Source organism: Myotis brandtii, unplaced genomic scaffold (assembly GCF_000412655.1).
Source record: "Myotis brandtii unplaced genomic scaffold, ASM41265v1 scaffold686, whole genome shotgun sequence".
Classification (NCBI taxonomy): Eukaryota; Metazoa; Chordata; class Mammalia; order Chiroptera; family Vespertilionidae; genus Myotis; species Myotis brandtii.
In genome coordinates this window covers 5,094,902-5,120,989 of record NW_005370683.1, presented here as the reverse complement: position 1 = coordinate 5,120,989, position 26,088 = coordinate 5,094,902, and the positions used below count along the sequence as shown (strand labels likewise).

The 26,088-nt window shown below is 40.6% G+C and overlaps 1 protein-coding gene and 1 long non-coding RNA gene across 5 annotated transcripts in view; both read left to right on the top strand.

The window, feature by feature from the left end:
- NELL2 (neural EGFL like 2) overlaps nt 1-26,088 on the top strand; it is a 369,972-nt gene that overhangs the window by 46,668 nt on the left and 297,216 nt on the right. The gene's annotated exons all lie outside the window — the stretch shown is intronic.
- Nucleotides 628-16,640, top strand: LOC106723974. Its single transcript, XR_001359726.1, has 3 exons — nt 628-639; nt 13,010-13,012; nt 16,576-16,640. It is a non-coding gene; the product is annotated as an uncharacterized LOC106723974 (long non-coding RNA).

Below are 26,088 nucleotides of genomic sequence, written 5' to 3'. Positions count from 1 at the left end.
CATGACCTCTTGGTTCATAGGTCAAAGCTCAACCACTGAGCCATGCTGGCCGGACCATGGAGTCTGAGTCATTTTCTAACATAGTTGCCAGAACCCTTTTAAAATCAGCCCTGACGGGTTTGGCTCAGTGGATAGAGCGTCGGACTGTGGACTGAAAGGTCCCAGGTTTGATTCCGGTCAAGGGCATGTACCTTGGTTGAGGGCACATCCCCGGTAGGAGGTGTGCAAGAGGCAGCTGATCAATGTTTCTCTCTCATCGATGTTTCTAACTCTCTATTTTATATATATATATATACATACATATATATGTAATACATATTGAGTTACTGCCTTGTCCCAAACATTCAGTGATTGCCTATTTCACTCAAAATAAAACTTTTTTTTGGTTAAATATATTTTATTGATTTTTTACAGAGAGGAAGGGAGAGGGACAGAGTTAGAAACATCGATGAGAGAGAAACATCGATCAGCTGCCTCCTGCACATCCCACACTGGGGATGTGCCTGCAACCAAGGTACATGCCCTTGACTGGAATCGAACCCGGGACCTTTCAGTCCGCAGGCTGACGCTCTATCCACTGAGTCAAATCAGTTACAGCAAAATAAAACTTCTTTTTATGCCTGTGTGAATGCTCTCACTGTCAACACAGTATTTTTTTCTGGTCTAATCTGTCCTCTCTCTCTTGCTCACTTTGCTTTAACTCCACTGGTGTCTTTGCTGTTCCTCAAATAGACAAGGCCCTTTCTTGCCTCAAGGCTTTTGCACTGTTTGCTCTTCCTGGAACGCTCCTCCTCCAGATATCTGCATTTTCCTCCTTCCTTCCTTTAAATGTTTACTCGTATATCAATTTTTTTCTTAAAGGCTACTCTGACCACTGAGTAAATTTCAACTTGTCTTCCACCCCACAAGTATTTTTGATACCCCTTTTTCTTATCTGTTAGTTTCTATGATATTTATCATCTAACATGCTTATTGCTAAATTCATATTTAGCATATAAATTCACTTATTTATTATTTGAATTGTTTATTATCTGTCTCCCCTGCTAGAAAGTAAGCTCCCTAAGGGCAAGGGTTTTTTGGAATGTTTTCTTCACTGATATGTAACACAAGTGTCTAGCAGTAGTAGAACTTCATAAATATTTGTCACGTGAATATACTTGTCTTGCTGACTAGATCGGGACTCTGAGGCCTGGGACTCTGCCTTGATGATTCCTGTGACTCCTGGCCTATCATGGTGGCACACATGGAATGCTTTAGTAAGCCATCAGTGAGTGGATATTTGTGGCACTGAATTGAGTCCATTTATTCGTGGCAAATCTGACTTTGGTTTGGTGAAATTATTATGTTTTATATTTATATAACTTTAACAAAGGCAGAAGAGCTCTTCTTTACATCAAAACACTTCCTTTTTTCTCTAGTCATGAGAAGAAGTAGGAGGATTGAGAGGCACGGGGGAAAGGTAGTTCTGTTTAACTCAGTGCTCTGAGTTATTCTAAGAGGGCTCTTCTCCTCCTGAGATGAAGTGGGCCCCCGAGGGAACAGCAGCATGTAGAACCTGGACATCTGGAATGCTTGTCCACAGTGAGAGTTTAAAGTTTTGTGAATTTGATACTCATATTCATATGAAAGTACTGAGAAACATTCCAAGGGCAAACAAGGATTAATTTGGATTATTTATGCTATGGCACTTCTCCACAATGTAAATAAATGAAACAAACAGGAGTGGATCCAGAGGACAGAGACCGGGGAAGTGAAAAGTTTTCAAAACCATGTCAGATGAGGGAAGGTTGTTAGAGCTTGGAATTTTTAGCCTGGAGAATAAAAGACATCAGAGATGTGACCATTATTATTTTTTAATATTGGGAGGACAATCACGTGCAGGGGAACTTAGATTTATTTTGTGTTGTTCTAGAGCAGTGATTCCCAAATGTCAGCCTGGCCGTCAGTGGTTTATTGTTTATTAAAAAAAATTCTTTTTTCGGTCAGTGGTTTATTAACTGCCTTTTTAAAAACTGCCTTCTTAAAAACACTCCCTAGCCCTTCTAAACTAACTAAAGCAGAATTTCTTGGGGTGAGTCCTAGGAATCTATATTTTGAAATTTTTTCTTGAAATTCTAATGTCCAGCTATTGTCTAAAACTCAGCTGTCCAATAGCTACTAGCAATGTGTGGCTACCAAATACTTGAAATGTGCCTAGTACAAATGGAGATGCAATGAAAGAATAAAAAATACATATGGAGCTCCAAAGACAGTATAAAAATGTAAAATAATCTATATTTTTATGTTGATTATATGTTGAAATAATATTTTGGATATACTTAGTCTGATAGATATATTATTAAAATTAAAATCACCTGCTTCTTTTACTTTTTTAATGTGGCTGGTAGAAACTTAAAATTACTTATGTGATTCACCTTTGTGGCTCTCCTACTTTTACTGGACAGCAAAACTAGGATCTATACAGAAAGTTAAGAAGAGGCAAAATCAATGTAAGAAAAACATTTTCAACAAATAAAGTTTTTCAAAATTAAGTGGCTTACTTTATTTTTTTGGAAACACTGCTTTATTTATTTTTTGTTAATCCTCACTCAAGGATATCTTTCCATTGATTTTTAGAAAGAATGGAAGGGAGGGGGGAAGGAGACAGAGAAACATTGATGTGAGAGTTGCCAATTGAAGTATGTGTCCTTGACTGGAATGGAACCTGGAACCCTTCAGTCTGCAGGCCGATGCTCTACCCTTTGAGCCAAACTGGCTAGGGCTTAAGTGGTTTGCTTTAAGGAATATCCATACTGAGTTTGTCCATCCATCCATCCATCCATCCATCCATCCATCCATCCATCCAATAGACATGTTTCTAATAATGTTCAAAGAGAGATAAAATGATCTTGTTTTAGGGAAAATGTTTCAGTGGGTTGGGGATGGGAATGAGACTGAACAATTTCTAAGTTCACTCTAGTTCCAACTGAAAGTAAATTATTGTCTTCTCATTTAATTAAATTTTTCTTTTTATCATAACCTTTGTTGTCAGAGCATCTTCTTTTTCATCTATCTTAATATTCTTTTCAAAACAGTTTTTTTCGAAGCATCTTGGAATGCCCTAGTACTGCTGTGCTATGCATTGTGTATCACTTTTAAAAATACTCATTCTTAATGGTAGTGATCCACTTTATTTCTTCCATACACTGCTGTTTTAGTGTTTAATCTATTTTGCTTGTCTGTTTAAGTGGCAAATCCCGTAGGCAAGCACTATGTCTGACTGTGTTCTTGCAGTCTAACACACTGTACTGATGGACCATTAAGTGTCCCAGATAGAGTGCCAAACAGATAAGTATTTCAGAGTGGAACATATTTTTAGAATTTATTCAAATTTCCAGGAGTAATTGGTAGCTGAACATCCTTACTACGAGATGTGTGTGTTGACATGTACTTGTAACTGAGCAGAGTTTTTCCTGGAGACTGACAGATTGTTAAAAGGAAAATAAAAAGGCTTATAAACATGGTTGCTTTTTTCTACCAGTGAGATGCAGGGCTCCTAGGAACTGAATGTTGAACCTGGATGTTTCCCGAGAGCCTCTCACCATTTTTGGAGGAGGACATGTTTTTTACTGATACACTTTGGTGTATTCTTACTATATTTCAACAAATTGATAATTACATTTGATCCTTAAACAATGTTGGAAGTGCCCCCCCCCCATAGTAAAAAAAATCTGCATATAACTTTTGACTCCCTCATCACTCTCTGTGGACCCTCATCCCTTGGTATTTGCAGGGGATTGGTTCCAAGACACCTGGGGCTACCAAAGTCTTTGAATGCTCAAGTCCCTAATATAAAAATGGCGTAGAACAATGCGTATAGTCAATCAGGCCTCCACATCTGAAAAGTCCCAAACTTGAATATGAAAACGTCATGGCTGTATATTTATTGAAAAAAAATCAGTGTGTAAGTGGACCTCCATAGTTCAAACCTATGTTGTTTAAGGGTGAATTGTATGCTATAAACATAGATTAATTTAAAGTGTATGAGTACTCCAGAGAGGAAGCTTATATTATGACTAGAGGCCTGGTGCAAGAAATCATGCACTGGGTGGGGGGTCCCTCAGCCCAGCCTGCACCCTCTTGCAGTCCAGGAGCCTTCGGGGGGTGTCCAACTGATGGCTTAGGCCCGCTCCCCGGGAAGCGGGCCTAAGCCATCAGTTGGACATCTTTAGCACTGCCATGGAGGCAGGAGAGGCTCCCACCACCGCTGCTGCGCTCGCCAGCCATGAGCCTGGCTCAAGGCTTCTGGCTGAGCAGTGCTCCCACTGTGGGAGTGCACTGACCACCGGGAAGGCAGCTCCTGTATTGAGTGTCTGCCCCCTGGTGGTCAGTGCGCATGATAACTACTGGTCATTCCGCCATTTGGTTGATTTGCATATTAGCCTTTTATTATATAGGACTAGAGGCCCGGTGCACAAAAATTTGTGCACTCGGGGGGCGGGGGGAGGGGGGTCCCCCAGCCCGGCCTGTGCCCTCTCGCAGTCTGGGACCCCTCGGGAGATAACGACCTGCTGGCTTAGGCCTGCTCCTGGGTGGCAGAGGGCAGGCCCAATCCCTAAGTGCAGCCCCTGGTCAGGCTCAGAGCAGGGCCGATTGGGGAGTTGGGGCGCCGCCCCGTCATGCACAGAGCAGGGCGGATCGGGAGGTTGCAATGCCACCCTCAGTCACGCTCAGGGTAGGGCCGATTGGGGGGTTGGGGCACCGCCCCCTGTCACACACAGAGCAGGGCGGATAGGAGGGTTGTGGCCCCGCCCCCTGTCACACACAGAGCTGCAGGGCGATCAGGGGGTTTGGGCACTGCCCCCTGTCATGCTGATCCCGGTGCTGGGAGGCATATTACCCTTTTACTATATAGGATAGAGGCCTGGGGGCCGGCTGGTTTGCCCTGAAGGGTGTCCTGGATCAGGGTGGGGGTCCCCACTGGGGTGCCTGGCCAGCCTGGATGAGGGGATGATGGCTGTTTGCAGCTGGTCACACACCCTTCAGGGTGGGGGTCCCCACTGGGGTGCCTGGCCAGCCTGGATGAGGGGATGATGGCTGTTTGCAGCTGGTCACACACCCTTCAGGGTGGGGGTCCCCACTGGGGTGCCTGGCCAGCCTGGATGAGGGGATGATGGCTGTTTGCAGCTGGTCACACACCCTTCAGGGTGGGGGTCCCCACTGGGGTGCCTGGCCAGCCTGGATGAGGGGATGATGGCTGTTTGCAGCTGGTCACACACCCTTCAGGGTGGGGGTCCCCACTGGGGTGCCTGGCCAGCCTGGATGAGGGGATGATGGCTGTTTGCAGCTGGTCACACACCCTTCAGGGTGGGGGTCCCCACTGGGGTGCCTGGCCAGCCTGGATGAGGGGATGATGGCTGTTTGCAGCTGGTCACACACCCTTCAGGGTGGGGGTCCCCACTGGGGTGCCTGGCCAGCCTGGATGAGGGGATGATGGCTGTTTGCAGCTGGTCACACACCCTTCAGGGTGGGGGTCCCCACTGGGGTGCCTGGCCAGCCTGGATGAGGGGATGATGGCTGTTTGCAGCTGGTCACACACCCTTCAGGGTGGGGGTCCCCACTGGGGTGCCTGGCCAGCCTGGATGAGGGGATGATGGCTGTTTGCAGCTGGTCACACACCCTTCAGGGTGGGGGTCCCCACTGGGGTGCCTGGCCAGCCTGGATGAGGGGATGATGGCTGTTTGCCTCATGTTTGCTTCCAGCTGCCTGGCTGCCGGCCACCATCTTGGCTGACAGTTAATTTGCATAAGGATATGCTGATTAGCCAATGGGAAGGGTAGCGGTCGTACGCCAATTACCATGTTTCTCTTTTATTAGTGTAGATATCATTCATGTTTTTTCCTGAGACTGGTTTTCAAAAGTTTTGTTGAAATGTAATTATTAGGGTTATTGCTTTTGTTTACATTTTCTATCCCCTGATGTTCAGAGTGAACTTATATAGCATACCTAATAGATAATTGAATTCAAGCATCTTAGAAAAGCACTGTGACTCTAAGCTTTGTGTTTTTGCCTTTCAATTGAAAACAGGGATTTTTCACTATAGGGGAAGAAACATCATACCCCAAATAAAAGGGATAAATGCTTTAAAATGTGTAAAAGAGGGATTGTTGAATCCAAATTTAACTCCAAAGAATCCAAACTTGGGCTTGTCTAGGCTTTTAGTTCCCTTAATGTCTTATTATTATTCTGCAAGAAAACTCATAGAAATGACTTTACCAAATTCCTTTAACTTAAAATTCAAGGGTCAGAAATAATTAGACTTAGTATTTCTAAATCAAATCTGGGTTGCCTTTACCATATTCCTTACCAAATTCTTTCTGAAATTTGTCACTAATTTCCACGTTAAAAAATAATCGTGAAGAGATAGGATAGGATGTTGTTTAAGTTATGTTTTCTATAAGACTATCATGGGTTAAAATCAAGAATTATATGAAGTTGAAATGAACTGGATATAAGAACTTGAGTTGGAATATGAAGTTACAGTGTGGGATTTTACAAGAGATGAGACCTGTAAAGGGAAAGAAAAGAACCAAGAATGGGTGTGTATTTATTTCCATTAACCTTGAAAAGACTAAGACCCTGATGCAGAGGTCAATTACTAAAAAAATTGCTACAACATTTTTTCATTATCCTTATCATAGATGCTTCTCTACAACAAAGCATCTCATAGTACATTTTCATCCCTTTGCTGAGGTGGCTGCAATTTTTAATAATTGGGTTGCATTTCCAGTGAAAATAGTATAATTTAAATTGTTTTTTGATAACAGAGTTCCAAATTAGAATATGTTTCAGAGACTAATGGGGAAAAAAATGAATGTTCCCTCTGTGCACCATTGACCAGGCAGGAAACTGTCGAGTGGGGAGAACCTACCTATTTAGTGGATGATTATTTTTTGGTCAGCAAATTAATAAAGCCAGGGCAAAGTGGGAAAAGGCCAGTTAGGGAAAGGCCCAAACTTTCTGGGACTGATGTTAATTACACAGGCATCAGACAACGCAGGGTTTTAAGCAAACACTATCCTCTTGAAGAAACTAGGGGGAATGTTTATGCTGTTGTCATGTGTGTGTAACAAAGCTTTTCTCTCGTGGGAAAAACACAGAGCAGAGGTGCAAATGCAGAACTACCTCATTTTAAACTTTCTGTAGTTCTTGTATAGGCGGGTAACAAGTGTGTGCTACTGGCAGATATTGGAGAATTCATTTCCTTTCCACACTATCTTAATAGAAGAAGTAGGCAAGGAAAATATAACTTGTTAAAAAAAATTTCAACAGTATATGCTGAGATATGATTCCACAGAAGAGAATTTCCAAATCATTAAAATGAGATATAGAATTTCAGGGAAAAGCCACCCCATTAAAACAAAAAAAAGGTAAATCCAGTGCTCTGTTGATATTGATAGACAGTGAATACATTTATATTTTAATGAATTAAATGGAGAGGACTCATTGTTAAATCTATAAAATAAGCGGGAAGACAATGGGAAATACGACATAAATGTTCCAAGTTCTTGCTGCAGAGAGGCTTGCTTTTAATTTGGGAAAGTAAAATGGAACCTATTTACAAACGAAAGATAAATGTTTTTCAAGGACAAAACCTGTCCTTGTGGCATTGTAGGTATTGAGGAAGAACGAGATACGGCCTCAGATGCCACAAAACAGATTCAGCTGTCAGCCTGTGATGCATGAAAAGACCGGGTACTGCTGGCTCTGGAACAGGGCCTCGCGGGTGCAGATTGCTGCCAACATTTGGAACTGAAATAGGCCATTTTGCGCATGGCGCATCATCCCTCTGTAGGAGGAATGGGGTTTATAATAAATGTTAGTCAGCCACTATTTCCTCCTCCAGATAGACCCATTATGCTTTTTTTTTTTTTTGCATTTTGATTTTGAAAGCACTCCCATCTTCGAAGCTATAGTTTGTGTCTGTCTATAGCTATAGCTGTAAATAAAGAAATTACTGGCAAAAAACTGAAAATGACAGCAAAGCCATAAGCAGGCTACTAAAAAAGATTGAAAAAAGATAATACTTGACTTCATCTATATTATTCTGTTTAGTATTACCAGGTACTAGCAGTGGTTGCTTATGTGGTTTTTATATGTACAAATCTTGTTATTGACATGCAGTCAAAGGCAAAGAATCCAAATTTGGTCTTGTCTGAAGTTTTAGTTCATGTTTCACTTTTATTCTGAAAGAAAACATAAAGAAATGCCTTTACCAAATCTCTTACTAAATTCTTCCTGAAGTGCACCATTAATATTTATTTATGACTGTGAATTCCTCACTCCTCTCGATTTATTGTGGTGGGTGGTAGTGGATGAGTTTGGAAGACTGACCCAATTGGATATCGTTTACTGTTTCCAGGATAGCATTGTGCGAACCAGGTGGGTCCAGGTATTTCTACTATAAACAATAGTGTTTAGGAATCTCTTGTTGATTCTTTGAATAAAAAAAAGAAGTGTTGAGAAAGTACTTGATGAATGCAATAAGAATACTATTCTAGCCTAATTTTATTTATAATTATATAATATGTAATACAATGTAGATATTTTAATTATACTATATGTAAGATAATTAGACTACCATATCCTGATAACCCCAAGAGCCGAATCATATTTGTCTGTTTCATCTTAGTCCCTTCATCTGGATTCACCACTTTCCTCCTAAATTGCACTTTATCCTTACTGATCTCTCTGGTTCTTCTCTTCATGGATGTTCACATTATTGTCATGTTGCCAAAAGTCTAGAGAGTTCCTGTGGGAGTAGGCTGCACTTAATGGTATTGCCAAAGCTTTGCTGCAAGTCCCTGTCATTTCAAATTATTTATTCATTTATTAAATGGAGACCTTTGTTGAACAGAAATATTTAATTTTAAATATAAAGTTCAATTTATAATTTTTAAGTGATTTGTGCATTTTGTGTCTTGTCCAAGAAATCTTATATCCGTTTAATTTTAAAAACCTCTTAATTTTTGAGTTCCTTTTTTTCTAACATGTAAATTCAGCTGAGAAACAGATCTAAATCTTCTTGAAAAATTTAAAGCAAACCGTCACACAAGGCATTGCTTACATGGGTCAGGCAAGTAATGTAAGTGAATTCACTGAACCAGGTATGAGATGATAAGAAGGAGTGAGATCAATGGCTAAATGAAAGGTGCAGGCTTCACTTAAAGCTATTCAAACTCAAGTTTACTGGAGACGGATGGGCCAGTGGGAGGTTGTGACCCCTGCCTTAAAGAGTTGTTGAAATGGATTCTTATTAAATTATTTCTGTCTAGTGACCGCTGCTTAAAGCATGCACTTTTTTTTTGGTGAGAAGGAGTAATCAGTCTGTTGATTTAAAAAAAAGCCCAGTTTCTCAGATAGTCTGTCCCTTCAGCTTTTTTCTAAAATGAGGAGAAGGGTATATAGCTTTGGCAACTTTATACCTAAAGGAGAAGTATCCTTTGGTTCCTCTCTCTGTAAAGTGTGTGTGTGTGTGTGTGTGTGTGTGTGTGTGTGTGTGTGTGCGCGCGCACATTTTCTATTTGCGTGCATTTTCTATGTGCATCTCTGCTACTCTCTGGGCTGCTCTCCTGTGCCCACCTGTAGCTACTTGTTCTATTGGCAATTGTGGCTCCAGTCTTTGTTGCTGTCATTTGCAAACTGGCTCTATGTTAGCTCGGTCAGAGCCCACTGGCATCGGGTGACTGCCTAATCTTAGTCCTGCTGCTACTATGGAGTCTCCTGAGGTCTGGCTCTAACTTTCCCTTGATTCTAGCCTGGGTGGCCTTCCCCTCTGCATTGCTCTCTGTAAGGCCACCTCACTGCTTCTCTGGTATGCTCTCTGGCAGGGTCCCTAACCAGACCTTGGGAAAAACAAATGTCAGGGCATCCCTCCTCCCTGCCCCACTGCACTTCTGAGTTTACTTTGATGTAGCTATGACCCAAGCTGATACAGTGCAGCCTCCAAAGCCATTACTTTCCCGAGTTCAAAGTGCAATGGGCAAGAGCCCTCTGCTCTCTTTGATGCACTTCCTTATTTGTTGCAACTCCCTCTCTCCAGGCCAAAGTCCCCAAAGAGGAAAATCCTCTTTGCTCTTTTTCAAATTTTCTTCACCAGCCTTTGTAGTCTTGTAAAGTGTGTTTATTAATTTTAGTTTTTTTAATTAATAGAAATCTTCTCCCCTCTGCTCCCTTGCTGTCATTGGTGGGGAATATTTAGTATACCACTAGGAAACTCTATGAGCCACATTCAGCAAGCTTGGCTGTTGACAACTTGAGAAATGTATAGAATCTTCTGTGGAGATAGGAGCAGGCTTGGGAATCTATAGTCCTTCTGCAAAATCTTATTTTTGAATTAAAGACATTGAATATTACTTAGGCTTTTTCTTTGCATTTCTCCTGTACTGAGCCACTATCTTCCTCCCAGGCAGAAGGTACTTAGGCTAGCTAAGGGGAATGCATTTCAAAAGGCACATAATTAATTTATAAAATACTATCCCTGTTACACATAGGAAAATAGAAGTAAGTCCACTGTGTTAAATCTACTGTATTAGTCTCAGTGGAGTTAAACAGTAAATAGCAATAGGATATATGATCACAGTATTCAAGGAATATGCACCTTAGTTTGGAAGATAGGGTTCATAGTAGTAAAATACAGATGTAAATAAGACAATAATCTAATACACTGACTTCTTAAGATAATAATCTAATACACTGACTTCATAAGAATGAAGATTCACATTGTCCATTCTTTACCCTGTTTGCATTCTTACTATGCCAGCAATCTTGGCCTGGGGTGAGTTACTGCCCTGCCAATGGTAATAATGGCGACAGTGGTGACTATATAGCTGAGTCCCTAACCCAGGGGTCCTCAAACTTTCTAAACAGGGGGCCAGTTCACTGTCCCTCAGACCTTTGGAGGGCGGGACTATAGTTTAAAAAAAACTATGAACAAATTTCTATGCACACTGCACATATCTTATTTTGAAGTAAAAAAAACAAAATGGGAACAAATACAATATTTGTATTTGCATGTGGCCCGCGGGCCATAGTTTGAGGACCCCTGCTCTAACCCATGACTGTTGTTCTCTTTCTCTCCTGGCTTGTCATCTTTGGAGCTATTAGAAGCATAGGATGTTATATAATGGCCTGAGTTCCAACATCGGCATTGTACATATGGGGGAGCACTTTGCCTGGTGATAATCAGCTTCTTTTTCTTCTTCTCCCACAAGATATTCTAAGATTAAAAATCTGCCTTCAAAAAGCCTGTGGCTGACACTGGCTTCAGAACATTATTGTTTGTGAAGTGTCAAAATGCCATGACAGATAGCGGGATTGTTTTTAATTCTGGAAAGTGGTATAACTGAAAACCCCTAAGTGACATTTGTATGTATCATACCTACAGGGGTCAAATGGAAAATGAAAGATCACTTGGACAACTTAAACATTATTGGCCTGAAGAAAACTAGAAAAAATATGTTACAGGATTTATTTTGCATTGATCATCTTAAATGGGTTCCATTGCTTACAATGCGATGTCATAATGCTTTGGCATATTGTCTGAAAGGAGAGAGTGTGGAAGAAAAATTGGATTTTTTTCACCTGGAAACTGGGCTACTCAACTGTTGTAGCAACTTAAAATGCAAGAGATTGCAGCCGGAACAATATTGACATGACAGATGATAATGGTTCTAGAGGAGTTGTGCTGATCAATATTGCTCAGTGAGCCATAAACTGAGAACTCTCTTACAGAGGTTGATATGATTAGACCACAGTGGCACTAAAGAAGCCATTCCCATCTCTGGTATTGAGAATCTTCATAAAAACAGAATGTCCACCACGTAGATGCCAACACCGTAGGCTGCCTGGCAATACTGGAACTTTTCCTTAAGATAAATGCATCGTTAACTATGATGGTTCCAAAGAAACTGTTGTGGTCTTTGGGGGTCAATAATCTCTGAATATATACTGAACCACAGATGCTATGAGAGCAATTTACAGGCATTTGGCCTATAAGTTGTCTCTTAAATGGCCTTAAACCATGTATATGGCCAAGTCGGTGACTTTAAGGGATCCACCCCAATCATTAGTCCATATGGTTATTAGTGCTCTTTGAGGAAATGTCCCAAGTCCACTTATGCTATGTTAACATTTTATACATCAAGGATAAGTACTGCCCTAGCATGGAGCTTAAGTCATTTTCTAATCTAAAGTCTTGAATTTTAAAAGCTTTCAGGATTAAACCCTTGATGTAGAGACTAACCAAGGCAGCCAAAGAAAAAGTGCATTTTGGCTTAAAAACTTCCCCTGGAAATAGAGGCAAATTGAAATTTGAATACTTCCTATTAAATGAAGTGAATACTTGCTACTAAACTAATGATGTATTTACAATTTTGAACTGAATTTTAAAATTGAGACATATTTGTGCTCATCTTCAAAAATATTTTTTAGGTTCTAATTTGTATATAGTGCACTACACAGATACTAAGTATAATATGATGAGTTTGATAAATACATATACCTATGTATCTCAAATCTCATCACCCCAGCTACTCCAGCATTTCTCATATAAAAACAGTTCCAAGCTTCATTGTGCCTCTTTCCAGGTGATCTCTGCTATTTCCCCTGGCCACCCCCATCTTTGAGGAAACTCTGATTTTTGTAACCATAACTGGGTTTGGCTTGTTTTAAGTGCTTCGTATAAATGGGACAACATGTAGTTTCTTGTGTCTAGATTCCTTTGTTCAGCATAATGGTTTTAAAATTCATCCATGTTTGTACATTTGAAATTTTCCCCTTTTTATTTCTGAGTAATACTTTATTGTATAAATAAATGTATCATACCTTATTTTTCCATTCTTTGGGTTGTTTTCCATTTTTGGCTACTATAATTAAAGCTGCTATGGAAATTTCTGTACAGGTCATTTTTGTACATATGCTTCTATTTTTCATAGTAAATAAGTAGGAGGGGGATTGCTGGCTCAGAGAGTAGGTGTACTTTTAACTTAACAAGACACTATTAAACTGTTTCCTAAGCATTTTTATCATTTGTGTGTCCACCAGCAATGTCTGAGTGTTTCAGCTGCTCCATGCTTCCTCTTACCTTTGGTGTTGTCTGGGTGTTATTGATTTTTAGCTAGCCTAATCCTATATAATAAAAGGCTAATCTGCAAATCAACCAAACAGCAGAACGACCGGTCGCTATGATGTATACTGACCACCAGGGGGCAGACTCTCAACGCAGGAGCTGCCTTCTGGTGGTCAGTGCATGGGGAGCAGTCCTAAGCTGGCAGGCGGACATCCCTTGAGGGGTCCTGGACTGTGAGAGGGCTCAGGCTGGGCTGAGGGATGCCCCCCATTCCACCCCACCCCCCAGTGCAAAAATGTCATGCACTGGGCCTCTAGTGAGTAGATAGTAATATCTCCTCTGGCTTTAATTTGCATTTCCATGAGGATGAATAATACTAAGTATCTTTTCATATGCTTATTTGCCATTCATATATCTTTTTTTGTGAAGTTTCTGTTCAGTTTGTTTACTTACATTTTATTGATTTTAAAAAATTGAGGTTTTTGGAGTCCTTTACATATTCTTATTATAAATTCTTGATCAGATGCACACACACACAGACATACAATGTCTCTCATCTGTAGTTTATTTTATTAATGAAGTCTTTTGATAAGTGGAACTTTTAGTTTCCTAAGGTTGCTGTAACAAATTGCCACATACTTTGGGGCCTAAAACGTTTATTCTCTGAGACATTTCTTCTCTCACAGTTCTGAGGGCCAGAAGTCCCAAATCCTGGTATTGGCAAGGCTCTCCTCCCAACTGCTGGTAGATCATGGCAATCCTTGGGGTTCCTTGGCTTGTAACTGCAACTTTCCAAAATCTGCCTTTGTCTTCGTATGGCCTTTTCCCCTTTGTGTGCGTCTGTGTTTTTGTGTCTTCGTATGTTCACATGGTCTTCTTATAAGGATATTAACCATTGGATTTGGAGCCCACCCTAATCTATCCTAATCCAGTGTGATTTAATTTTAGCTAATTCCAAATAAGGTCACATTTTGAAGTTCTTGTGGACATGAATTTTGGGGGGACACTATGCAACCCATAGACTTGCCTATTTTTTTTTTTAAATGAAGTGTTTTGGTGAACAGAAGTATTTAATTTTGATGTAATCCAATTTATCTTGTATTATTTTTTGGCTGATGCTTTCTGTGCTCTGTTTAATAAATCATTGCTTATTCTACCTTCTCAAAGATATTCTTCTGTGCTTTCTTCTAGAAGTTTTATAGATTTTACTTTTTATAGTTTTCACATTGAGGTCTATGATGCATATTGAATTTATTTTTATTGTAGGAGATGACATTAAAATTATATATTTTAATATGGACATTCAATTTTTTTCAGCATGATTTATTGAAAACATGATCTTTTCCTCATTGAATTGCCTTGGTACTTTTGTCAACATCTATTGAATGTATAAATATGCCTTTGTTTCTAGACTCTGAACTTTTCTGATTCCACATTGTCCCATAAGTCTTATAGTAAATCTTGACATCAGGTAGTGTAAGTCTTCCAACTTCTTTCCTCCCATCTCCCTTCCTTCTCTCCCTCCATTCCTTCCTTTTTAGAATCTGGCTATTATAGGCCCTTTGCATTCTAATGGATTTTGTTGTCTTCAAAAAATGCTGAGGTGTGTTTATTTTTATTTATTTTTTGATAGACAGTCACTTTATTGGAGGGTTGACATTATTCTGTGAAGGCTTGCCCTTAGGACTTGTTAAGATTGCCATTACTCTAGAACTAGAGTGGTTTCACTCCTAAGGCATAGGTTTTCTGGGCTTGAATGCTCTTGGGTTCAGAGAGGTCTCTCCACTTTAGATGCTCATAACCCAGTGGCTCCCAGCACTGTGTGACCTGCAGAATCTCTAGGAGCTGCTCTCTGCCAATGTATGGAGTCTCACTCACTGACTACACAGCTCATTAACTGGCCAAACTTGGACATTCACAGCGTTCTTGGGATTCCCTATGTGGAGTCCTGGAGCTATTCCTCTGCACATCTCTCACTCTTCTACCTCTGTGCCCTCTGCACACCTCTTGCTCTTCTACCTCTGTGCCCTCTGCACACCTCTCACTCTTCTACCTCTGTGCCCTCTGCACACCTCTCGCTCTTCTACCTCTGTGCCCTCTGCACACCTCATGCTTTTCTACTTCTGTGCCCTCTGCACACCTCTCGCTCTTCTGCTGCTTTGTCTGTGAGCTCCATCTACTTCTCTGGGCCTCAGTTACTAAACTGCACCCAGGCAGAAAGCTGAGGTTCTCTCAAGGATCTTAGCTCTATGCTCTCTGCTGTCTAATGACTTAAAGTAGTTGCTTTCTCTATTTTGTCTAATTTTATAGGTTTATATAGTAGAGGGTAAGTCTGATGACTGTTGCTACATTATGGCTAGTACAGCAAGTCTGTTATCTTTTTGGAAAGAAAAATGTAAATAGTATTACCAATCAATTAGATTCTTGAAGATATCTAATATTTAAAATCTGATTTTAAAAATATATATATTTCATTGATTTTTTACAGAGAGGAAGGGAGAGGGATAAAGAGATAGAAACATCGATGAGAGAGAAACATCGATCAGCTGCCTCCTGTACACCTCCTACTGGGGATGTGCCCGTAACCAAGGTACATGCCCTTGACCAGAATTGAACCTGGGACCTTTCAGTCTGCAGGCCAATGCTCTATCCACTGAGCCAAACCTGTTAGGGCTAAAAATCTGATTTATAGAAAGTTGAGACAGGTACATGATCTAGAAGTAAGTAATGTGAAAAGGACCATGGGGTATGCTCAAGGAAGTTCAGTTACTTCTGGCAATCAGGGAGATTGTAGTAATTTTGAAATGTCATACTATAAAGCCTGACAATTTCTGTTCACTTCTCTCCATTGTACTTTCAGCTAATAGGTTTCTGAGGCATTGCCCAGTACACGTGTTCACTGGTCTATTTGTTTTAAACGGTTGAATTTTAATAAAATTATTATGGTTTTCCCTCAATAGGTCATTATGCCAACTGAAAATCACTACTTCAGAATATTAAAAATATCCACCTTAGGGGTCTGACTGCTCCTAGTGTTTTGCAAAACTGCTATCTTCTCAAATTCAGACATGTAAACAACTACCTTAGAAAGGCAGTTTCAGCATTTTATAAGATATCTCTTTCCCATGAGTTTGACCTGTTCCTGCCTTGGAAAGAAAAGGGAGAAAATGAATTGCTACATTTCCTGTAGCACCTTTGACTTGCTCATAGTGCAATTTGTTTTAAGCTAGAGATCTATAAAAAAAAGGGTTGAACTTTCCGTTGGTAAGGGAGCCTCTATGTTTCATTACTTTCTTAGGGTTTGTTAAGAGCGGATACAGTATGTATTATGTCATCTAGAAAGAAAAACAAAGAGCCTTGCTTAGGACAGTACATTTCATCATTAAAGCAGTAGATATTCATTTTGCAGCTACTGTGGGCCCGTTTTGATGTATGGAGAGACATTAACTACTTAAAAGAAAGGCCAGCCCTGGCCGGTGTGGCTCAGTTGGTTGAACTTCGTCCCCTGCACCGAGAGGTTGCCTGTTCGATTTAGTGCAATTTGTTTTAAGCTAGAGATCTATAAAAAAAGGGGAGTTGAACTTTCCATTGGTCAGGGAGCCTCTATGTTTCATTATTTTCTTAGGGTTTGTTAAGAGCGGATATAGTATGTATGTCATCATCTAGAAAGAAAAACAAAGAGCCTTGCTTAGGACAGTACATTTCATCATTACAGCAGTAGATATTCATTTTGCAGCTACTGTGGGCCCGTTAAAAGAAATGGAGAGACATTAACTACTTAAAAGAAAGGCCAGCCCTGTCCGGTGTGGCTCAGTTGGTTGAACTTGGTCCCCTGGTCAGGATTGCAGGCTTGATCCCCAATTGCAAGAGGCAGCTGATTGATGTTTTTCTCCCTTTCCCTTCCTCTCACTCTAAAAAAATTTTTTTTAATTAAAAAATAAAAAGGAAAAGTCACTATTGGAAGTGACTGGAATGGTTTAATCAGTAGTTCACAACCATGTATATTATATAAGCCTTTTCCAAAGGGGGCAAAATTCTTGGTACCTAAATTATTTGTATTATATTGTTCCTTAAATTTAACTAAACAAAAAAACAAAATTTAAATTCCTGTGCTAATAACACTTGCTCTACTTTTAAATCAAGGCAAATTTACAATTTACAAGCAAAACTGTAGCTACAAATTAATAACATTAGCTTAATATGTTGGATAATGTTGTGCTGAAAAACAAAATCATTGTTTACAACCTAAGTATGATAATGACTAGTGGGAAGTAATTCTTTTAAGCCCAATTCATGTACTGATGGATGACTCAATTCTCCCGTCACTTTGCTATGAATACTGCCAGACTTTTCTTCTTAAGGTAGTATTTGGTGATGTCACTTGGGCATCTCTTGGCCTGACACCATCATGTATGTGTTATTTACATACATCTTTTTCTCATTTGTCTGTGACAATTATACTAGTACATGAACTTATAAACAAATGCAATTATAAACAAAAACACGAAGGCAGGCACTGAAATTCCATGGCAGTCCTCTGGAAGATGGTTTTCCAGATATTCAAGAGTATATTAATACTAATCTTAAAAAAATACTATCATAGTAAGTCACAAAGTGATACAGTCCTCATGGTTAATATATGGACTATTAGGAATGCATTTACATGCAGTTTAATAAGTAATCTTGTAGAATGGTTTAAAGAGGCAAAGATTGGATGCAGGGAAACCAGGAGACTATTGCAACAGTTCAGGAGGAGGGTACCAATAACTTTAAACCAGCCTTAGCCGGTTTGGCTCAGTGATTAGAGCATTGGCCTATGGACTGAAGGGTTCAGGGTTTGATTTCGGTCTAGGGCAGGTACCTCAGTTGCAGGCTCGATCCCCGGCTCCATTTGGGGCACGTGCAGGAGGCAACCAATCAATGTGTCTCTCACATCAAAGTTTCCCTCTCTCTGTTTCTTCCCCTCCCTTCCACTCTCTCTAAAAATCAATGGAAAAATATCCTCGGGTGAGGATTTTTTTTTAAAAAAAAAAAGAACTTGAATCAGATTGGAAGTGGAGGGCATGGAAAAAGAAAGACAGTGAGTAGTGACTTATCACTAGCTCCATCCAATACTCCAGTTTAGTTGAAAGATTTTATTTGTTCATTCAGTCATTCATTTCTAAATTGTCTGTTCATCTCTGGGGAGGTTGTCTTCTATGGAGACTAAAAATATGATTTTTGTCATCTGTCATTTCCTCATGGGTTTGTTGAGTGAGATAAAAATATGAAATCTTGCCCTGGCCGGTTTGGCTCAGTGGATAGAGCATTGGCCTGCGAACTGAAGGGTCCCTGGTTTGGTTCAGGTCAAGAGCATATGCCTGGGTTGCAGGCTCATTCCCCAGTGCAGTGTGTGTAGGAGGCAGCCGATCAACGATTCTCTCTCATCACTGATGTTTCTCTCTCTCTCTCCCTCTCCCTTCCTCTCTGAAATCAATAAAAAAATATATATTTTTAAAAAGTGAAATCTTTGTGCATAGTTGGTTCTCAATAAATGAGGGCTATTGCTAATCCATTCACATTTATTGAGTTTTAAATTATGCCAGAAAGTGGACTAAATTGGGATAGATAAGACCTGAGTATCATTTTCAAGGAGCTCACAGTATAGCAAGGGACACCGCTGTGCAGTCATGTGAGTAAACCCTGCAGCATGGTGAGCTCAGCAGTGGTTAGCTCCGCAGCACTCAGTAGACTGACTCTCTGAGGAATAAATCACCACCTCCGCCAACTCCAGCGGGGGCTTCAGGACTGCCTCCTGGATGGAGCAGGGTGCTTCATTGAGCTGGAACTCAGAGAGCAATTATGTGCTTGTTGACAGTCTTGCGAGGTAAGGAAGGGCATCCCAGGTAGAGAGAGGTACAGCACGTGCAGAGAGATGGGGAGTTTGAGCTTGGTGCTTGGTGGTATGCAAGTGGTTTGGTGTGGATTGAATACAGGGCACACATGGGGCGTGGCCCAGGATGAGTTTGAAAGAGTAGTGGCCAGAAGACAACACCGAGTTCTGAGACTGAGAATGGAAACTCACCTGTGGCGTCTCTCTTGCAAGTGTGTGCCATACATGGGAGGAGGAGCTGAGAAAACGTGGGCGAAGTAATGCGGCTCGCCGAGCTGCCAGAAAAGCAATCCAAAGCTGTGTCCCCAGATGGCAGGCAAATAGTGTTATCAAGGGTGAGGAGAGCAGAATTATTATGGCCTTTTCCAGTAGACTCATTATAGAACCTTTTCTTTGTGTCATAGCCTTGACAGCAACTGATGGAATGATGGTCCTCAAGTGAAAATTTCCCCGAGTAAAATGTGTTAAATGTTTGAAAGAAAATTCTAATAGTGGAAAGAGCTTTGAGTTAAATTATTGCAAGGACACATTTCATATTAGTATTTCTGCATAGAATGGAAAGGCCTTTTTGGACAGCATTTTGTTTTAATATTATTCAAATATTGATATGATGCTTAGGATATGCAGGATTTTCCTGGTTTTATGTACTAATGCTTGTGTTCTTAATCGATAGGTTTGAAGAGAAATCTTATGGATGCTTGTTGTAAACAATTCCTTTTTTATGACTTGTGTTGCATGTCATCCAGATATAATAGGTCATCTCCGTTCTCTTTTAGTACAATTTTCTTTTCCATTACTATCATCATTGTAAGGAACATGAAAACGTAAACATAGACTGGCTTTTCTATTAATGATTCTAGGGCAGCCGTGGGCAAACTACGGCCCGCGGGCAGGATCCGGCCCGTTTGAAATGAATAAAACTAAAAAAAAAAGACCGTACCCTTTTATGTAATGATGTTTACTTTGAATTTATATTAGTTCACACAAACACTCCATCCATGCTTTTGTTCCGGCCCTCCGGTCCAGTTTAAGAACCCATTGTGGCCCTTGAGTCAAAAAGTTTGCCCACCCCTGTTCTAGGGCCTTAATCTTCTTTAACATTTTAGTTTGTGGTTACCAAGGTTGCCAAAGGGGCACATAAATATTCTGCGGGAGCGTCATGAGGACAATGCTGGAGAATAATCCTTCGCAGATGGTGTACAGGAATAAGAGAAAATTTTACCGAAGATCATAATGAGAACAGGAAGTGGTGTAATATAAACCCTCACTCACATGGCACAGATGGAAGTGTGCGTGGGGAGGTGTGGGAGATGCACACCATTAACCCCCTCATCACGTGCCATCTCGCAGTCATCAGGTCCTCCTCCTCAGATGTTGAAGCCGTGCTCAGACCAGCAGAAGAAGATTTCAGAGTTCCACACATTCCCACTTAGCGGGTGAACTCATTTACAGTTATGGCTATTAAAAGCTGATGATGTGCCTGCTGAGATGACTGTGCACATCCATATCTATTAGAGAAGTGTTCTGTTCTTCCTGGGACTTTTCTGTCTCATAAGGTAACAAAAGTATGAGTATTTTAGTTCTGCTAGAAGAGCTGTAGGCAGGTCCTGTTATCTGGCATTGAGGCTTGCCCATTTATCTGTTACCTTTATTCATGTATTCACACACACACCAATTTATTCACATGTATCAATGTGGGTTCTTTGAATATCAAAGTGTGTGTGTGTGTGAGGGTATGTGTGTGTGTGAAAGAAAGATAGATATTAATTGGATACTTATTGTGTGCCAAGCATGTTCTAAGTGGTAATATAATAATCCTGACAATGATCCTATATACTATTATTATTCCCCTTTTACAGGTGGTAGCCAAGGTAACCAAGGCCCAGAGAGGTTAAATAACTTGCTTACACTATAAAATGATAGAAATGACGTGGAAACCCAGTATACGATTACTCCAGAGTACACACACTTATTCAAAAATGATTACCCAAAATGTAGATATATTTGTGAAATGAAGGATCAGTATTTAGAATTTGTATATCACCCACATAACCCAGATTGACACTACTTACATAAAACACTTTTCACGATTGTCCCTCGTGAGTAGTTGTTGCTATTTTTTCAATTTGATCAACAATATAAGTGCTTTCACTGACCTTTCGATGTATCTATCCTGTCGACAATTTCAGACATCCCCTTTGTACTTTGGGGTACACAGTGATACCAAATTCTGGTGCTGTATTTCTCAGTGGGTTTTATTATCTTTAATAAAGGAAATTTTCATGCTGCATCATCTAAATGTTAAAGACAGGTAGAAGGGTTTGAAAATGAACCCCTCAGGCTTCAGTCTCTAGATACATTTTAAAAATGAGAGAGATAAGCTCTGTGGATTGTGATTTGCTCCTGTTGTTCTCAGAGAGTCTGGGCTTCTGTCAGGTGCTATCGCATCACAGCAATCAAGGAGCCACCTGTGCCATTTCACAAAGGCCATCTTGCTCTTGGGGCTCACGTCTTCAGGGAACTTATTCACAGTGATTTGTACTTCCACTTTAGGATGATTTTAGGATTTATAATAAGACTGGCACAATATGAGTCCTTAATGCCGTATAGAAATGTGGAACTGATTTAATGAGAACAATTTAATCCATATTTCAGTTCCGCGAGGAACAATGCTGGTACCAAAAGTGGGACAGAAGAGTCAGGGCCTTAGCAATCAGAAAACCAAAATGTAGGGCTGAGTGCTTCAAAAATATTTGAAAAAGTATCTGGAAAGTATGAATCCACTTGTTGAGAAAAATGCTTTAAATTATTCTTTAATAGTGTTTGGCTTCACAGGTAGCTATTCAGATACTCGGCTCTGGCGACAATGAGATGAGACGATGCCGGAAAGTGCTCAGCATCGCGTCTGGCTCATAGCGAGCAGCCACTAAACGCTAGCCGTTGTTTGCTCGTCCAGCAGCTGTGAGTAGAGGTTAAGAGCACAGTCTCCAGAGTGGACTACCTGGCCTCAAATCCGGCACTAACATTTATCAGCTAGAAAACCCAAGCAGTGGTTCTCAACCAGGGGCAGTTTTGTCCCTCAGGGCACATTTGGTAACCTATGGAGGCATTTTTGGGGGTTATGATTGGGGGTGGGATCCTACTGGAGACCAAGGATGCTGCTAAGCATCACACCATATTTAGGACAGCATCCCCACAACAAAGAATCACCTATCCTAACTGTGAATAGTGCTGAGGTTGAGGAACCCTGACTTAGAACAATGAACTAATAGTGCCCACTTCACTAATAGAAAAAAAAAAGCCCTTAGAAATGTGCCTCAAATAATAAGCACCCGGTAAATGCTGGCTCTTGTTATTCATTCAAGAAATATTTGCAGAGGGCTCGCTGTGTGTCAGGTCCCGTCCTAGAAGCTTCCTGTAACCATAGAAGCAAAACAGGCCCGGTCCCCACCCTTGAGGAGCTTGCTGTTTCTGACTGTAGGGGTCGCTGTAGAGGCAGCAGCATGTCATTGTTGGGGCCACCTCATGCTCTATATGCCTCCCCTCCCTTAAGTATAAGATGTTTCTTCTCATTTAAAAAAAAACACATCTCTCTTTTAAACTTAGAAGAATCCACCAAAAGAAGAAAAATATTAGTGTCATCACACCTGAACTTCAGCATCACAAACCTCTCACACTGATCCATGTGCAGACACTGCCAGTACTTCCAAGCATATGCTGAGAATGGGGAGGCCTCTTTCACCAGTGGCATTCCAGTTAGAGAGTTCTCTCTCCTCCCCCACTGGCTGTGAGCATCCAGGTGTCTCACCATCAGTGCAGGGACCCCTGAGTTTTAGCTCTACCTTCCTCCCTTCATTTTTTCAGAGTTGCCAGGAGCATCTCAGGCTCCTGCTCTTGCTCCTGTGACCTACCATGGCTCAGGGAAGGACAGTTCCTATTCCTTTTACAAATGACATTTAGGGAGGAGACATTCTTGACGTCCTAAGTTGGAAATTTGTGGTTTCACCTGGAGGCCAAGCTGAAGGGTGGTCTGCGTCAGCACTTTTAGGCTTGGGTGCAGAGGCCTTGCATGCCAACCACTTCCACTTCTTGAGCCAGTTCTGACAGGACTGGGACCCCACTCGAATAGTGTGGGGTACAGCCGGTGGAATTCACGGAGCTGATGACTGGTACCTGTTGTTCCTAAGAAGAGCCCTGTGCTGCTACATGCCTCCTGAGTCATAGCTTTTCCTTACACCCCACTGCTGGTCCGGGTCATAAAACTGGGCTTCTGCTTTGGTTTCATCTGAGCCCTGCAGTTCTCTGAGTGACAGTGCTTCTGAACAGGCTGATTACAGAACAATTATCTGTCCCTAAACACCTGTCTAGATTCTTTCCACTTCCCACCCCCTCCTCCTCTCTACCTTGGGCTCTTGCAGTATAACTACTGGTAAGTCCATGAGAGCATCATGCTTCTGCACTCCTCCCTGCTTTGTACATTCTGTTTCCTCTGCCTGCATTTCCCAACTTAAGCCGAGTCTGAGTTCCCCTTTACCTCATTGACTATTAGATATTGAACTGCAGGCCCTTCTTCAGCATCTAGTCTACAGATTACTCAATTGTCCCATACTTCTATCTCATCTTGGCCCCCAGAAGTCTCCCTTTCTTATTGAGGTACCAGGTATTTCTACTGGATTCATAAACCAGAATACTCTACTAAGGGCCCAACTGTCATATATAATATTGCTTCTGTGTAAAAATGCAGGCCAAAGTCTTGAAAACTGATCAACCAACGGTGTTTTAAAACAGCCAAATTTATAAATTGTAGACTGACCATAGCAAAAGTTATATGCATGTGTGTATGTATACATGCACACACATGTATTGATATATTTATATCTTCTGCATTTATGTATGTACTTTATGAAACGAGGGAAGAATGAACAAGAATTTCTTAAAAATAAGAAATCAGAAGAAAAACAAAATTAGAGTATATTCTTATTGAGTGAATATGAAATTGTATGGATAAGGGGGAAAGGGCATGCAAATGAGGAATATGTGAATGAAGCATTGGATGTTGGTATTTGAATAGGAAACATGTTGATGTTTGGGCCTCCTTTCCTAAATTCAAAATGGAAATATATCCTTCACATATCTATATGTACTCCAGAGCCATATCTAAATGTGATACTAAGGTAGAAATATCCATTTTATCTTCAAATGCTAGATAGGAAACACTTTTGTGGATGTGGATGAAATGTGTGAATTAAAATAACATTCAAGAAATGTGATACTAAGGTAGAAATATCCATTTTATCTTCCAAATGCTAGATAGAAAACACTTTTGTGGATGTGGACGAAATGTGTGAATTAAAATAACATTCAAATAGGAAATTCTGGAATGAAGAAAAACAGCTTGTTTTAAACCGCACTCAGAAACTATGGTTTCGATAGAGTTTTAAACCCTGCTAATTTTCCTCGCCTGGACTAATGAGATAGTTGGACCTAGTAATTAGTATGGGCTGTGCCTTCCGGGACCTGTCCATGAACCTTTGTGCAGGATAAATTGTGTGTGTGTGTGTGTGTGTGTGTGTGTGTGAGAGAGAGAGAGAGAGAGATTATCAGGTATTGCCTAGAGCTGTGCAGCAAGTCCAGGGTTATAAACCGTGCTTCAATGGAGAATTAGGAGGGATGGGAGTGACTTATTGTTACACAACCAAGGTAGGTATGTTGTTTTCTCTTCCAAACCTTGAAAAGGAAAATCAATTTAACTCTATTCAACAAATATTATTGAACTCCTCTCATCTTGGGCTGTTATTATTGGTAATTATTTGGATAGAAAAGAAGTATTATGTACAGTTCTTGCCCTCAAGGAGATTAAAATCAGTCTTTCTGAAGATATAAGACTGTCATATAAAGCAATTAGACAAGAAACAAATATATAAGGTGGCACAAAGTGCTACACTGAAAAATAATGGAGGTGCATAGTGAATAATCAGAGCTGTGGAATATCATTAAAGGAAAATAAGTGTCGAGAAGATGGGATGTGACATGTTCAGTCCTGATTGCAGTGTAATTCCGGGTTATTTTAATGCCCAGTTCTCCTCTGTTTTATAGAGTGTAAAATATAGTGAAGAAATTATAAGTAGACCACTGTATAGACTTTTTGCCTGAATTGTTTATAAAAATCTAATCTTACACAGGAGAAAAGGACATTAATGTGTGTCCTGAACATTTTTTGTAGATTAATTCACAACTACCCCCAAAACTAATAGTAGAGCTAAGAGAAGACAAGCCTAATTCTTGCTCATTGAATTAAAAATTATTTTTTCTGCTCTAGATGGTTTTTCTCAGTGGATAGAGCATCAGCCTGGGGACTGAAGGGTCCTGGTTCAATTCCAGTCAAGGGCACATGCCTGGGTTGCAGGCTCCATCCCCAGTAGGAGGCATGCAGGAGGCAGCCAATCAATGATTCTCTCATCATTGATGTTTCTATCTCTCTCTCTCCCCCTCTCCCTTTCTCTCTGAAATCAATAAAGATATATTAAAAATTATTTTTTCTGACATTCCAAAAATTTACAAAATTTCTAAGAAGATTGTCAACCCACATAGCAATCATCTGAAGGGGAAGTTTTGAACCTTATCATCTGTTATTCCTTTTTCTAAGAACACACTCATCTCAGAATGCTACAAAAGACCACTTCTTTTCATAAATTTAGGATTCCCATGTAGACTTGTCAGTTCATATTCCAAGGGGAAAGGAGAGAGTCTTTGGTCTTAATACAGTGGGGCCTTGACTTACGAGTGTCCTGACTAACGAGTTTTTCGAGATACGAGCCATCTCTCGGCCGATTTTTTGCTTTGAGTTGCGAGCTAAAATTCGGGTTATGAGCCTCCTTCAGATACCCCACAGCTAGTTGGCATAGCGAACGTCACAGTGAATGCCACAACATCAGCCCAGCATCACGTGTCTCACTCGTTCACTTTAGGATTTGACATACGAGTAATTTGAGTTACGAGCTCCGTCACGGAACGAATTAAACTCGTAAGTCAAGGCCCCACTGTATATAGCAATATAAAACACTATATTGTGAATTTTGTATGTATTATAGTTTAGTTCATTGGGATT